General features: G+C 36.4%; 1 protein-coding gene across 12 annotated transcripts in view; it reads left to right on the top strand.

Annotated features, from left to right (window-relative positions):
- CNTN4 (contactin 4) overlaps window positions 1-16,574 on the top strand; it is a 917,305-nt gene that overhangs the window by 236,021 nt on the left and 664,710 nt on the right. The window lies entirely within an intron of this gene.

The following is a 16,574-nucleotide window of genomic DNA, read 5'->3' as shown; positions in this document are numbered from 1 at the left end:
CTAATGTCTGCAAGGACATTTTTCCAAATAAGGTTGTGTTCACAGGTTCTACGGTTTAGGATTTAAACATATCTTTATAGACATAGTTCACCTATAATAGTATATATCCCCTAAAAGTGACATCAGTGATGTTAAAATTATTATATTTAACTAGGAATTCATGAGGAGGGAAAACACTAACAGGTTTGGTGGTGGAAGGGGTCTCATTCCAATGATGAGTAAAATGAAATGCCAACTCATTTTAAAAGTTGTGCTAATTAGTCTTGATGGACAACTTATCTCCCAAGGAGATAAAAATGAAAAACATAGTCATTCAGAACAGAGATTAATGACATTGGGTAAATATATTAGCATGTGATTTTGACTCTGAGGGGAAGATTATTTTTAACAACCTTAATTGTAAAAAAATTAGAAAAAATTATTTTCCTTGATTCCTTAGATGTTTTTCCAAAGCCAAGAATCAAGTAAGGTATTTTTTTTTTTTTTATCAATTTGCTATGGCTCTATAACAAACCACTCCCAGATTCTGTGGCTAAAAACAGTAACTGTTACTTCTCATGAATCTATTAGGTAAGCTATTTGGGTCATCTGTTGTGGAACCCAGTTTTGACAGCGTGTGTTAGTGTTATGAAGTCTGATTGTAGATAAATTTGGAGGAGCCTCTGCCTGAATAATCTCTAATCCTAGAAGGAGCCAGGCTTTTTCTCATGGTGATGACTATTGTACTGTATTGTATTGAGTGTTATCAAACTTGCTATTAGTTTCTATTTAAATTTCCACGGACTTGTCTACCTACAGTCCATCCCAGACAAAGTAGCTGAAGTGATCCTCTTAAATCATTTCCTAAATCTAATCAGATTATCATAACCACCTATACATCTTTCAGTGTTCCTTGTTTTCCTTGAATCAACTCCAGCTATTTGACATGGCTTTAGAAGGTTCTTATTATTTGGCCATTGCTTACCCCTCTTCCTTCATTTCTCACCAACCCCTTTTCCTGAATAGGTTGAATTTTAAAAAATTGTTTAAATATGACATTTTTCTCTTGCTTTTCTTCATTCTTTTCCTGCTTTCAGAAATATTTTGTTCTTCTCACCCTGCACCCTTCTCCCATCTTTCATCAACTCTTTTTATTGCTAACTAAAATCTTACTGTTTGAGGAAGGCTTCTGTGTTTTTTCTTCTCTAGATTTAGGCTTTCCTTCAGTGCCAATAGCAACATGAACAACATGAATATCACATTGTACGATAATTGCTTGTTTGATTAGCTAGCTTTCCTATTTTGGACCCTACTCAGCCACTGATAATATCTTTTTTCTACATCATGGCATTCAATCCTCAGTAATTATCCATGGAAAGAATGGAGTACATAATGACATCTTTTGTGTTCCAATTCTGCTGTCTTTAAAAGTTTAAGATATTGACATCATATTCAATGGCAAAAAGCTGAGAGCTTTACCCTTAAGATTAGAATCAAGAATGCAAACTCTTGCTACTGAACTTCAGCATAGTATTTAAAATTCTAGCCAGAACAATTAGACAAGAAAAATAAATGAAAGGCATTTAATTGGAAAGGAAGACATAAAACTATCACTAGTTACAGATGCCGTGATTTTATATGTAGAAAACCATAAAGAGTCCACCAGGGCAGCCCAGGTGGCTCAGCAGTTTAGCACCACCTTCCACCCAGGGCGTGATCCTGGAGACCTGGGATCAAGTCCCACATTGGGCTCCCTGCATGGAGCCTGCTTCTCCCTCTGCCAGTGTCTCTGCTTCTCTCTCTCTCTCTCTCTCTCTCTTTCTCTCTCTCTCTCTGTGTCTCTCATAAATAAATTAATTAAATCTTAAAAAAAAAGAGTCCACCAAGACACTGAGAATAAATGGATTCAGTAAAGTTGCAAGGCACAAAAACAATATACAAAAATATGTTGCATCTTTATACACTAACAATGAACTATCATACAGAAGTTAAAAAAATAGTCACCTTTGCAGTTGCATCAAAATGAATAAAATACCAAAAAAAAAAAAAAAGAATAAAACACCTAGGAATATATTTAATCACAGAAATGAAAGACTTATACACTGAAAACAGGAATAATTAATGTTGTTAAATGTCTATACCTCCCAGAGCAATATACTTACTTACTTACTTACTTACTTACTTATTTATTTATTTATTTTTATTTTTATTTTTATTTTTATTTTTTTAGATTTTATTTATTTATTCATGAGAGACACACAGAGAGAGGCAGAGACACAAGGCAGAGGGAGAAGCAGGCTCCATGCAGGGAGCCTGATGTGGGACTTGATCCCAGGTCTCCAGGATCATGCCCTGGGCTGAAGGCAGTGCTCTACCGCTGAGCCACCCGGGCTGCCCGCAATATACATATTTAATACAATTCTTATCAAAATTCTAATGGCATTTTTTTCAGAAATAGAACAACAAAAAAATAAAGTTTGTATGGGACCACAGAAGATCCTGACTAGTCAAAGATATCCTGAGAAGAAAGGAACGTAGCTGGAGGAATCACTTTCCCTGATTTCAGACTATACTATAAAACTATAGGAATCAAAATACTTTGATGCCAATAAAAGCAGACAAATAGATCAGTGGAACAGAATAAAGGGCCCAGAAATAAGCCTCCATGCATGTATGGTCAATTTATGACAAAGGGGGCAAGAAAGGACAGTCTCTTTAGTAAATAGTATTGGGAAGATTAAGCAACCACATACCAAAGAATGAAGTTAAAACACTATGCTACATTAAATACAAAACTTAATTCAAGATGGATTAAAGACTTGAATATAAGACCAGAAACTATGGAACTACTAGAATAAAACATAGATAGTAAGATCCTTCACTTTGTTCTTAGCAGCATCGTTTTGGAAATTACTTCCGAAGCAATAGTAACAAAAACAAAATAAACTACTGGGGCTACATCAAACTAAAAGGTTTCAGCCAGCAGAAAAAACAACAAATAAAATGAAAAGGTAACTTACATTTGCAAATCATACATCTGATAAGGGTTAATATCTAAAACATATAAAGATTCTACATAATATAATGTAAAAAATATAACCCAGATAAAATGTGGGCCGAGGATCTGAATAGACATTTTTCCCAAGAGGGCATGCAGATGGCCAACAGGCACCTGAAAAGGTGTTCAACATCACTTGTTACCAGGGAAATGCGAATCAAAATGAAAATGAGATATCACTTCATACTTGTCAGAAGGGTTAAAATCAAAAAGACAATAAAAAGCATTGGCAAGGATGTGGAAAAAGGGGAACCCTCATGCACTGTTGATGGGAGTGTAAATTGGTACAGCCACTGTGAAAGACAGTATGGAAATTTCTCAAAAATGAAAAAACTATATGATCCAGCAATTTCACTTCTGGGTATTTATAAACAAAAACAAAAACAAAAACAAAAGATACTAATTTGAAAATTAGTTGATTGCAACATTATTTACAATAGTCAAGATAGGCTAAATAGCCATTAATGGATGAATGGATAAAGATGTGTGGCATGTATGTGTACATATATACATACACACACAATTGTAATTAAACGCAGCTGAAATCTTGCCATTCGTGGCATCATGTATGACCTAGAGGTATTATGCTCAGTGAAATAAGTCAATAAAAGAAAGACAAATACTGTATGATTTCACTTAGAGCAGGAATCCAAAAAACAAAACAAATGAACAATCAAACCCAAACCAAACTCATACATATAGAGAATAGATTGGTAGTTGCCAGAAGGGAGGGGGACTTGAGGGAAGGCCAACTAAGTAAAGAAGATCAAGATGTACAAGCTTCCAGTTCCAGAGGCATCTGGGTGGCTCAGTTGGTTGACCATCTGACTCTTGGTTTGGTTCAGGTCCTGGTCTTGGGGTCATGATCTCAGGGTCTTGAGAATCAGGCCTTGAGTCCAGCCCTGCCTCTGACTCCACACTTAGCAGGGAGTCTGCTGGAGATTCTCTCTCCACCCACCTCTACACCCACCCCCCCACCACTCACTCATGTGCATGCTTTCTCTTTCTCTAAAATTAAATGGATAAATCTTAAACAACAAACAAAAAATAAGCTTCCAGTTATAAAAATAAGTCATGGGGATAGAATATACAGCACAGTGACAATAGTCAATAATATTGAATTGTAAATTTGAATAAGAAAATAAATCTAAAAGTTCTCATCACAAACAAAATGTAACTTTGTATGATGACAGATGTTAAATAGACTTAATGTGAACATTTTACAATGTATACAAATGTTGAATCATTACCTTGTACACCCAAAACTAATAAAAATGTATCTCAATTATACTTCAATAAATACAGTTGTTGGACATTTCCAGAATCAAGATGGAAAGGCAGGAAAAGATCAGCTTCTTTCAAATTGTAATCATGTCCTTTTGGTTGTCCTTAAGGATGGCCTTGGCACCACCTCTAGGTACTATAGCCTTTTGTCTTTCACCACAGGTTGTGAAGGTGGTAGCTTATGGATTAAAACAGCCTCAAAACACAGTTATTTTAGTTCATGTATTTCTTCATCTTTTTTTTCCTTTTTCTTCCTACTCCAGGCTTGTACTCTTTGATGGCAGAAGGGCTTTCCTGGGCAGCAGCTGCCTTCCTCTTGCTTCTCTAGTTTACCATGCCACTTCATTTGCTACCTATTTGGCCCTGACATGCCCTTGAGTTCAGTAACCTCAGCTGCACAAAGACTTCTGGATTGATGGAATGTGGAAGCTTAGCTCAGCTTTTGAAAGTCTGTCTCTGGTGAACCAAAGATCCTAGGTCCAGCGGCTGAATGGGCCATTTAGTTGTTCCTGTCATATATCTATCAACAAAGTGAAAATAATTTTGGCTTTGTGCTCAGAACCCTGTGCTTTAAATTCTTACTTTAATGTTGGAGCAGGTAAACTAGACTTCTCTGAGACTCCTTTTTCCGGTCAGCAAAATGGAAACTGTAATATTCTTCAAGGACTTACAGCATGTAAATTGGTTTTGTTAACACCACAACAGTCTAATGAACACACAGACAATGGAAGAAAATAATTAAATTCTTTTTCTCTATATTGGCATAAGTAATTTTCATCTTTTGTGAGATATTAGTCAATTAAAAATAAATTAGGAAAATTAAGTACTGATACATGCTACAACATGGAAAGATTGTGAAAATACTATAAGAAGCCAGACACAAAAGTCCACATATATGATTTCATTTATATGAAATGTCCAGAATAGGCAAAACTATAGAGATAGAAAGTGTAATAGTTGTTTCCAGGGACTAAGGACAGAGAAGAACATGGGGGTACTGCTAATGAGCATAGAGTTACTTTTTTGAAATGATATATTATCAAATTAAATAGTGGTGATAGCTGCACAACCTTGTGAATATACTAAAAACCACTGAATTGTACAGTGAATGGTGAATTTTATACATGAAGTAATATATAGTATATAATATATAGTAATAGATTATGAAATGCATTTTTCCTAAAAAGATAGAATTTCTCCCTCAGATACAGTTACTAAGCAGACTTCAGATACAATATAAGCAGACTCCTTAGGTTGTCATTCAAATCAATATGTACCATCTTTCTAAAAGTCCTGACACATCCTCCAAGGCCAAAGACGAAGTCAGGTTTCTAATTCTAAAGATTCATGGTTTAATACAAAGGTTATGAGTGATGGAGGCAAACAGAATTGGGTAAACATTTAAAATTTTTCAATTTTTATCTCTGTAAGCCTCAGATTCCTCAAACTACAAAGTAAGGGCACTAATAGTCATTTTGTTGGGCAATTGCAAGAGTCACGAAGAACAAATGTCGAGTACTGATCATAGTGTCAGTTATAAAACAGGCCCTCTATAATTTATACTTTTTAAATGAATGTAACTTGGCTATAAATTTTAGGCTACAACATTATATTATTGGCAGCCCAGCTGTCCCAAGGTTGGTTTTTCTTGTGCTAGTGTCTTGACCAGAAAGAGAAGAATGGTTAGAATATCTGCTAGCACTTAATGAATTTAATCAGCCCTCAGGGACTTTTGATAAGCAGGGAAATATTTAGCAGAGAAACATGATTTTTATTCCTGCTATGTTTCTCTTGATAGTCCACAAAGCCTTCCCTAGCAAAAGTAACATTACCTGCGCTGAGAGAAATGTATTAACATACCATGAGGGTAATGTTAGAATGAAAAGAACACATCCCTATGGCCTTACATTAAAATGTTTCTGTGTGCGTATGGTTCTGAATACAATTTAAATTGCTACCAAGAAAATAAATCACTGCTTGAAAATGTAAAATTCGATTGTCTTTCAATTTCTATTATTTATGATTTTTTTCCTTTCGAACATGGAGTGTTCTTTTTTTAACTTTGGCTTTCTCTTTGGAAATTGAAATTAAAATCATAGTCTAGGAATATAGAAGATGATTGAGTTATTCAGTGTAGCATATTATAGATTATAACACTAAGCAGGAACTTCTCATCTTTTTTTAAAAGATTTTTAAAAATTTATTTGAGAGAGAAACAGAGAGCACGAGCTGGGGAAGAGGCAGAGGAAGGAGTAGTAGCAGACTCCCTGCTGATCAGGGGGCTGATCCAGGACCCTGGGATTATGGCCTGAGCCAAACGCAGATGCTTAACTGACTGAGCCATCCAGGTACCCCAGAAACTTTTTACTATGAAAAATGTGGCTGTATGAATTGCTCCATTTGATACAATTGCTGTTGTATCCTTTCTTTATGGATAACAGGAAGGGTTATGCTATGGGGAATGATCAAAATAACAGGAGAATTTGGGGCCATTTGTTTTTTTTTTTTCAACAAGGATATATATAGGGACCTAATTATATGTCAGAAACTATATTAAGTTCTGATGATAGGGTGGCAAATAAAATATATGTGTACCTTCAGCTTTTGAGTTTGATAGGTCATAGGTATGGCAGATGCTAAACAAGTAATGAAAAATACTGACTGTGTTAGGTGTTGTGAGGAAAATGAAGAGAATGCAATGATAAATAGGTTATTGAATAAATGAAAGGATGTTCATGAAAGAAATTGAAGATGCTGACACAAATGGAAAGATATTCCATGCTCATAGGTGGAAAAATTGATATTGTTAAAATGCCTACATTATCCAAAGCAGTCTACAGATTTAATGCAACCCCTATCAAAATTCCTATAGCATTTTTCACAGAGCTAGAACAAACAACTCTAAAATTTGTATGGAACCACAAAAGACCCCAAATAGCCAAAGCAATCTTGAAAAATAAAAGCAAAGCTGGAGGCATCACAATTTTGGACTTCAAGGTATATTACAAAGCAGTAGTAATCAAAACAGTATGGTACTGGCACAAAAATAGAAACATAGATCAATGGAATAGAATAGAAAACCTAGAAATAAACCCGCATTTATATGCTCAATTGATCTTCAACAAAGCAGGAAAGAATAGCCACTGGGAAAAAAGTAGTGTCTTCAACAAATGATGTTGGGAAAACTGACAGCTACATTCAAAAGAATGAAACTGGACCATTTTCAGACACTGTTCACAAAAACTCAAAATGTATTAAAGGCCTAAATGTGAGACCTGAAGCCATAAAACTCCTAGAAGAAAACACAGGCAGTAATTTCTTTGACATTTAGCAGCATTGCTCTCCATATGTCTCCTCAGACGAGGGAAACAAAAACAAAAATAAACTATTGCTATTACACCAAATAAAAAAGCTTTTGCACAGTGAAGGAAACCATCAACTAAACCCAAAGACAACCTACTTAATGGGAGAAGATATGTGCAATTGTTATACCTGATAAGGAGTTAATTTCCAAAATATACAAAGTATTCATGCAACTCAACACTAAAACAACAAATAATACAATTAAAAATGAGCAGAGGATACAAATAGACATTTTTCCCTCTGGAAAAAAAAGGGCATACAGCTGGCCAACAGGCACATGAAAAAGATACTCTGTATCACTAATCATTAGACAAGCGCAAATCAAAATCATAAGATATCACCTGACACATGTCAGAATGGTTAGAATAAAAAATACAAGAAATAACAAGTGTTGGTGAGGATATGAAGAAAAAGGAAACTTCATACACCATTGGTAAGAATGTGAAGTCCTGCAGCCACTACAAAAAAGAGTATGAGGTTTCCTCAAAACATTAAAAATAGAAATAACATAGGATCTAGTTATTCCACTGCTGAGTATTTACCAAAAGAAAACAAAAACACTAATTTGAATATATATATGCACCCCCCCTGCTTATTGCAGCATTATTTACAGTAGCCAAGATATGGAAGCAACCCAGTTATCCATCAATAGATAAAGAAGATGTACACACACACATACACACACACACACACACACACACATGTGCTGGAATATTATTCAGCCAGAGAAAAGAATGGTGTCTTGACATTTACAACATCAAGAGTGGACTTGGTATACTAAGTGAAGTAAGTCTGAGAAAGACAAATACCATATAATTTATCTTATATGTGCTATCTATAACAAAACAAGTGAAGAAAGAAGTAAGGTAGAATCAAACCAATAAATTCAGAGAATAAACTAATGGTTGCCAGAAGGGAAACCAGTAGAGGAGATGGACAAATGATTGTGGGGTACTGGGAGACATGGGCTTCTAGTAATGGGCTGAATAAGCCCTTCTATAAAAGGTGCAGCATTGGGAATATAGTCAATGGTATTGTAATAACGTTGTATTGCTACGGAGGGTAGCTACATTTGTGGTGAGTATAACGTAATGTAGAGGCTTGTCCAGTCACTATTTTGTACTCCTCAAACTAATGTAACATTGTGTGCCAACTGCACTTCAATAGAAATAAATAAAGTGAGAAAAAAACATGCACAGATTATAGTTCTGCATCACTACTAATGTTTCGTGTGAACATGGGGAAGCTAATTTGATGATTGAATATCAGATTTTTCTGTTTTCTTTTTTGGGTTTTTGTTTTGCTTTGTTTGGTGAGTTGACTTTGTGATCATTATGTACTTTTCTCTTTTCCTGTTGTTCTCAGTAATACTTTTGGGTATAATATTTATTTTATATGATTTTAACATTACCATACCTCCTATAGCTGCTTTATTTAAATTACCATTTGCCTGGGATTTCTCTTCTACTTTGTTTTTTAACCCTTACGTGTCATTTTAGGTGCGTCTCCTGTTAATAACATACAGCTGTATTTTTCTGTTTGATTTTTTTTCTACTTTTATCAAGGGAGTTGAATTTTTGTATTTATTTTTAATATCAAAGTATTTTAATATTTTTCTACCATTTTATATTTCTACCATTTCTTTTTGTTTTTGCCTGTTTCTTCTTTCTCACCTTTTCATGGACTGTTTTTCATAATTCCACTATTCCTTCCTATTTTTTATAATTTTTCACTCTATTTCTGTTTTTTTTCTTTTTTTCTTTTTTTAAGGATATTTATTTACATTTTTTAAATTTAAGTTCAATTTCCCAACATATAGAAAACACTCACTGCTCATCCCAAAAAGTGCCCTCCTCAGTGCCCATCACTCAGTTATCCCATCCCAACACCCTCCTCCTTCCACAACCCTTTGTTTCACAGAGTAAGGAGTCTCTCATGGTTTGTCTCCCTCTCTAATTTTTCCCACTCAGTTCCCCTCCTTTCCCCTATAATTCCTTTCACTATTTCTTATATTCCATGTATGAGTGAAACCATATGATGATTGTCCTTCTCCAATTGACTTATTTCACTCAGCATAACATACTCTGGTTCCAACCATGTCAGAGTAAACAGTGGGTATTCGTCTCTTCTGATGGCTCAATAATCCATTGTGTGTGTGAATATATATATATTCACACACACCACATCTTATTTATCCATTCATCTGTCAAAGTACATTATGGCTCCTTATGCAGTTTGTCTGTTGAGGACATTGCTGCTATGAATATTGGGGTGCATATGTCTTGGTGTTTCACTACATCTGTATCTTTGGGGTAAATCCCCAGCAGTGCAATTGCTGGGTTGTAGAGCAGTTCTCTTTTTAACTCTTTGAGGAACCTCCACACAGTTTTCCACAGTGGCTGTACCAGGTCGCATTCCCTCCAACAGTGCAAGAGGGTTCCCCTTTCTTCACATCCTCTCCAACATTTGTTATTTCCTGTCTTGTTAATTTTCACTTTTCTCACTGGTGAGAGATGGTAACTCTCATTGTGGTTTTGATTTGTACATCCCTGATGACAAGTGATGTGGAGCATTTTCTCATGTGCTTATTGGTCTCTTTGTGAAACCTTGTTCATCCTGGCATTCACCAGAAACAGAGAGGAACACAAGAGAAAGGAGAGGAACGCACAAATATACCTTTCCTCGTTTTCTTTCCCTCAGAAATAAGGAAAAATGTAATAAACTGGCTTTCATAAAATGAAGTTGCCATATTAATCTCAGGAAGTAGAGATCAGAGAATACCAAAGCTGTGAAAACATTGTAAAGATTAGAAAAATTATTAAAGGAAAACTCATAAAACAAAAACAAAACAAAACTTCTTTGAGAAGTTTCTGTTTATGTCTTCTGCCTATTTCACGATTAGATTTTTTTGTTTCTTGGGTGTTGAGTTTGATAAGTTCTTTATAGATCTTGGATACTAGACCTTTATTTGATATGTCATTTGCAAATATCTTCTCCCATTCTGTAGGTTGTCTTTTAGTTTTGTTGACTGTTTCTTTTGCTGTGAAGAAGCTGTTTATCTTGATTAAGTCCCAGTAGTTCATTTTTGCTTTTGTTTCCCTTGCCTTCATAGATGTATCTTGCAAGAAGTTACTGTGGCCAAGGTCAAAAAGCTTGTTGCCTGTGTTCTCTTCTAGAGATTTTGATGGATTCTTGTTTCACATTTAGATCATTCAACCATTTTGAGATTATATTTGTGTATGGTGTAAGAGAATGGTCTAGTTTCATTCTTCTGCACATGGCTGTCCAATTTTCCCAGTACCATTTGTTGAAAAGACTGTCTTTTTTCCAGTGGATAGTCTTTTCCTACTTTATTGAATATTAGCTGTCCACAGAGTTGAGGGCCCCCAATCTGGATTTTCTATTCTGTTCCATTGATCTATGTGTCTGTTTTTGTACCAGTACCATACCGTCTTGATAATCACAGCTTTGTAATACAGCTTAAGTCCGGCATTGTGATGTCCCCCACTTAGGTTTTCTTTTTCAAAATTCCTCCAGTTATCTGGGGTCTTTTCTGATTCCATACAAATCTTAAGATTATTGTCCAACTCTGTAAAGAAAGTCCATGATATTTTGATAGGGATTGCATTGAACATGTAAATTGCCCTGGGTAGCATAGAAATTTTGCTACCAAAATGCCATTGATTTCTGGGCATTGATTTTGTATCCTACCACATTGCTGAATTGTATGAGTTCTAGCAATCTTGGGGTGGAGTCTTTGGGTTTTCTGTATACAGTATCATGTCATCTGTGAAGAGGGAGAGTTTGACTTCTTTGCCAGTTTGAATGCCTTTTATTTCTTTTTGTTGTCTGATTGCTGAGGCTAGGACTTCTAGTACTATGTAGAATAATAGTGTTGAGAGTAGACATCCCTGTCGTGTTCATGATTTTAGGGGAAAGGCTCTCAGTTTCCCCCATTGAAAATGATATTTGCTGTGGGCTTTTCATAGATGGCTTTTAAGATGCTGAGGAATGTTCCCTCTCTCCCTACATTCTGAAGTATTTTGATCAGGATTGGATGCTGTATTTTGTCAGATGCTTTCTCTGCATCTATTGAGAGGATCATGATTCTTGTTTTTTGTCTTGTTGATGTGATCTTTCATGTTGTTTCAAGATTGTTGAACCAGCCTTGCATCCCAGGGATAAATCCCACTTGGTCATGGTGAATAATCTTAATGTACTGTTAGATCCTATTGGCCAGTATCTTGTTGAGAATTTTTGCATCTGTGTTCATCAGGGATATTGGTCTGTAATTCTCTCCTTTTTTGGTGGGGTCTTTGTCAGGTTTTGGAATCAGGGTAATGCTTGCTTTTTTTTTTTTTTTTAAGATTTTATTTATTGATTCATGAGAGACGCAGAGAGAGACAGGCAGAGACACAGGCAGAGGGGGAGAAGCAGGCTCCCTGCAGGGAGAGCCTGACGTGGGACTCAATCCAGAGACTCCAGGATCAGGCCTTGGGCTGAAGGCAGCGCTAAACCGCTGAGCCACCCGGGCTGCCCAATGCTGGCTTCATAAAATGAGTTTGGAAGTATTCTGTCCCTTTCTATCCTTCGGAACAGCTTTAGTAAAATAGGTCTTATTTCTTCTTCAAACATTTGGTAGAATTCCCCTAGGACAGCCGTCTGTCCCTGGACTTTTATGTCTTGGGAGGTTTTTGATGACTGCTTCAACTTCCAATAATCCACTGATTATTGGCCTATCAGGTTTTCTATTTCTTCCTGTTCCAGTTTTGGTAATGTGTGGTTTTCCAGAAATGCATCCGTTTCTTCTAGATTGCCTAATTTGGTGGCATATACCTGTTCATAATAATGTTTTTAAAATCATTCATATTTCCATATTTCATTCATATTCGTTGTGATCTCTCCTCTTTCATTTATCATTTTGTTAATTTGAGCCTTTTCTCTTTCTTCTTAATAAAGCTCACTAGGGGCTTCTCTATCTTATTAATTCTTTCAAAGAACCAGCTCCTGGATTTGTTGATCTGTTTTACAGTTATTCTATTCTCTGTTCCATTGAATTCTGCTGTAATCTTTATTATCTCTCTTCTTCTGCTTGGTGTAGGCTTTATTTGCTTTTCATTCTCCAATTCCTTTAGGTGGGAGGTTAGCTTGTGTATTTGAGTTTTTTCCAGTTTTCTGTGGGAGGCTTGTATTTGCAATGTATCTCCCTCTTAGGACCACTTTTGATGTATCCCAAAGATTTTGACCAGTTTTATTTTTCATTAGTTTCCATGAATTTTTAAAAATTCTTCTCTAATTTCCTGGTTGACCCATTCATCATTTAGTAGGATGCTCTTTAACCCATGTGTTTGAGTTTCCTCCAAAAACTTCTGGTTGAGTTCTAGTTTCAAAGTATTGTGGTCTGAAAATATGCAGAGGATAATACCAGTCTTTTGGTAATGGTTGAAACCTGATTTGTGACTCAGTTTGTGGTCTATTCTGGAGAAAGTTCCATGTGCACTTAAGAAGAATGTGTATTCAGTTGTGTTTGGATGGAATATTCTGTATGTATCTGTGAAATCCATTTGGTCCAGTGTATCATTCAAGGTCCTTGTTTCTTTGGTGATGGTCTCCCTAGAAGATCTGTTATTTGCTGAAAGTACCATCTTGAAGTCTCCTTTTATTAGTGTATTATTATCTAAGTATCTCTTTACTTTTGTTTTTGATTGATATACTTGGTGGCTCCCGTATTAGGGCAATAAATATTCACGATTGTTAGTTCAATTCTTTTTTAATAGACCCTTTAACTATGGTATAGTGTCTCTCTTCATCTCTTACTACGTCTTTAGTATAAACTCTACTTTATCTGATATGAGGATTGCTACCCCAAGCTTTCTTTTGAGGACCATTTGAATGGTAAACGGTTTCCCACCCCTTCATTTTCAGGCTGGAAGTCTGAAAATTTTAGGTCTAAAATTAGTCTCTTATAGATAGCATATAAATGGGTCTTGCTTTCTTATCCAGTCTGATATGTGCGTCTTTTGATGTGGTCATTTAGCCCATTCATGTACAGAGTTACTATTGAAAGATATGAATTTAGTGTCATTTTGTTACCTATTCAGTCCCTATTTTTGTAGCTTACTCCATCTTTCTTTTACAGGGTCCCCCTTAATATTTCTTGCAGAGCTGGTTTGGTGGTCACATATTCTTTCAATTTCTGCCTATCCTGGAAACTCTTTATCTCTCCTATTCTGAGTGACAGCCTTGCTGGATAAAGTATTTTTGGCTGCATGTTCTTCTCATTTAGTACCCTCTATATATCATGCCAGCCCCTTCTGGCCTTCCAGGTCTCTGTGGAAACGTCTGCTGTTAATCTGATATTTTTCTCCATATAAGTTTAGAATCTCTTGTCTCGAGCTGCTTTAAGAATTTTCTCTTTTTCTTTGAAATTTGCAAGTTTCACTATTAAATGTCAAGGTGTTGAATGTTTTTTTATTGATTTTTGGGGTGTCCTCTCTGTATTTTGGATCTGAATGCCTTCTTTCTTTCCGAACTTAGGGAATTTCTCAACTATGATTTGTTCAAATATACTTTGTGGTCCTCTCTCAGCCTCTTCTGGAATCCCAATTAGACGTATATTCTTCCTTTTCAAGCTATCATTTATTTCCCTTAGCCTTTCCTCTGGGCTCTTAATTGTTTTTCTCTTTTTTCCTCAGCTTCCATCTTTTCCCTTAACTTGTATTCTATGTTACTCACCCTTTCTTCCACCTAATTAACCCTAGCAGTTAGAGCATCCAGTTTGGATTGCATCTCCAACTTGGTCATTGTGAAAATATCCTCTTATTACTTTTAATTCCAGCCTGATTAGATATCAATTCTGTAGTAATGAAGTTTCTAGAGTCCTTTATGCTTTTTTCCAGAGCCACCAGTAGCATTATAATTGTACTTCTGAATTGAATTTCTTAAATCCAAACTCTGTAATTTTGTGGCAGAGAATATTGCTCTTGATTCTTCTTTTGTGGGGAATTCTTCCTTCTAGTTATCTTTTCTAGTGCAGAGTGGATATATGAGTGAGCTGAGTCAGAAATATTAACCATGACCTAAGTAAAATACACCCTTGGTAATTCCAAAGAGATCAGAGACCAGAAAATAAAAGAAAAAGAACAGAACAAAATAAAAGGACCACTAAAGTGAAAAATATTAAAACAGATTAGTAAAAAATAAATATACAACAACAAAAAAGAATAAAAAGAAAAGAGAAAAAAATGAGGGGAGGATGGTGGTGGTGAGAAAGTGGTAATAGAGAGAGAATGTAGTCTCCCTGAGGGGTCTGAAGGGGTAATCCTTTTGGTTCTGAGTGTATTTTGTTCTGTATGTTAGAAGATGCTCAATCCCAAATTTATATAAACCAGCAATACTTATATAAAGACCCAGCATTGACCACAAAAACATAAACAAGATAAAAGAGGGGGGCAGAATGGGAAGGAGGGGAAAATAGAATCTCACAGAATGGACCAACATGGTGTTCCACTTGGTTTTGGGTGTATTTAGGTCGTGTGTTAGAAGGTACTAAATTCCACAATTGTAAAACAAAACAAGACCAGAAAAACAAAAATCAAATACCCATATCTTTTATATCTACCAAGATTAAATTGAAGACGTTGAAGGGAATCCAGAAGTGAAAAATATATCTAAGCCATAATTGTAGAAATATGAAATTCAAAAAGGAAAAAACTTAAGAACAAAGGTTAGTAAAATATTGTAGTTAAGGTGGGAAAAGAGAAAAAAATATTGGAAATTTTTAGTCTGGTATAAAAATGAGTTGTAATAATAATAATAATAAAAAAGGACCCTCTAGTTCTATATACTATTTTCTCTCAGTCCTGGAGCTTTCCAGTGCTGCTTGTTCAGTAAACTTGCTCTTTCCTTGTTCTTCCAGCAGTTCTTCTGGAGGAGGGTTCTGCTGCCCTGATTCTCAGGTGTCCTTGCCTGAGTGGAGATGCCCCACCCCTTCCCATGTGCTGGGCTCAATATGAGCTGTTTATTCTGTTTGGCCTTTGTTCCCTAGAGGCACTGACTGTGCAATGGTGCCCAGGTTCAAGGTGAAAGAAAGAGGAAAAAAACATGGTGCCAGCCAGATTTCTAGCTCTGGAGTCGAGCTCCCTGTGAGTAACTAACTGCAGTCTCCCATTTTATACTCTTCTCAATTCTCTTGGGGGCAGGTGCGGGTACACTGATCTTCATAGCTTGCCGGGCACCCACTGGCAGAAAGTTCTTGTTTTCCTGTGCCCTCCCCTCTTCTGCCTCTCCCAGGGGGAACGGAAGATAGCCAGCTTTGTCTGCTTTGGCGCCCTCAGATCCAGGGCCCTGCACCCACCATCTAGGGGACCACTTCTCCTAAAGGGAACAAAGAACAGTCACCCCTGTCTCTTACCAGGCTGTAGTGAAAAAGCAGCTCTGGAGCCAACCCGTGTAACCTTTGGGCTTCTCCCAAATGCTCCAAGGGCTGTGGGGCTCCAGCCCTTTACGGAGATCTGACTGCAGCTTGCAGTGAGCTTTCCCCCACATGCCCCTCCTCTTATAGTGACTCCAGGAATCTTGATGTTTCACTGCCCCTCCTGCTAAGCACTGTTCTGTCAGGAAAAACTGAGGCATGGATTTTTAAAGTTCCTGCTTCTCCAGTCCTGGGCTTTCATACCCCAGAGTCTTTAGCTGCTCCACTGTAGCCCTGCTAGTCGTGGTTCTCCTCCCTCACTTTATTTCTTTTTTATTTTGTTTGCCTTCCTACCTTGTTAGAAAAGAAGACTTTTCTCATTGTAACATTCCAGCTGTTCTCTCTTTACATCTCAGTTCGAATTTGTAGGTGTTCAGTGTGTTTTGAAAGTTATCTAGGTAAGTTTGTGGGGCCAGG

Source organism: Canis lupus, chromosome 19 (assembly GCF_048164855.1).
Source record: "Canis lupus baileyi chromosome 19, mCanLup2.hap1, whole genome shotgun sequence".
In the NCBI taxonomy this organism is placed as follows: Eukaryota; Metazoa; Chordata; class Mammalia; order Carnivora; family Canidae; genus Canis; species Canis lupus.
Note: the sequence above shows the minus strand (reverse complement) of the source record. Positions and strands in the feature narration are given on the sequence as shown.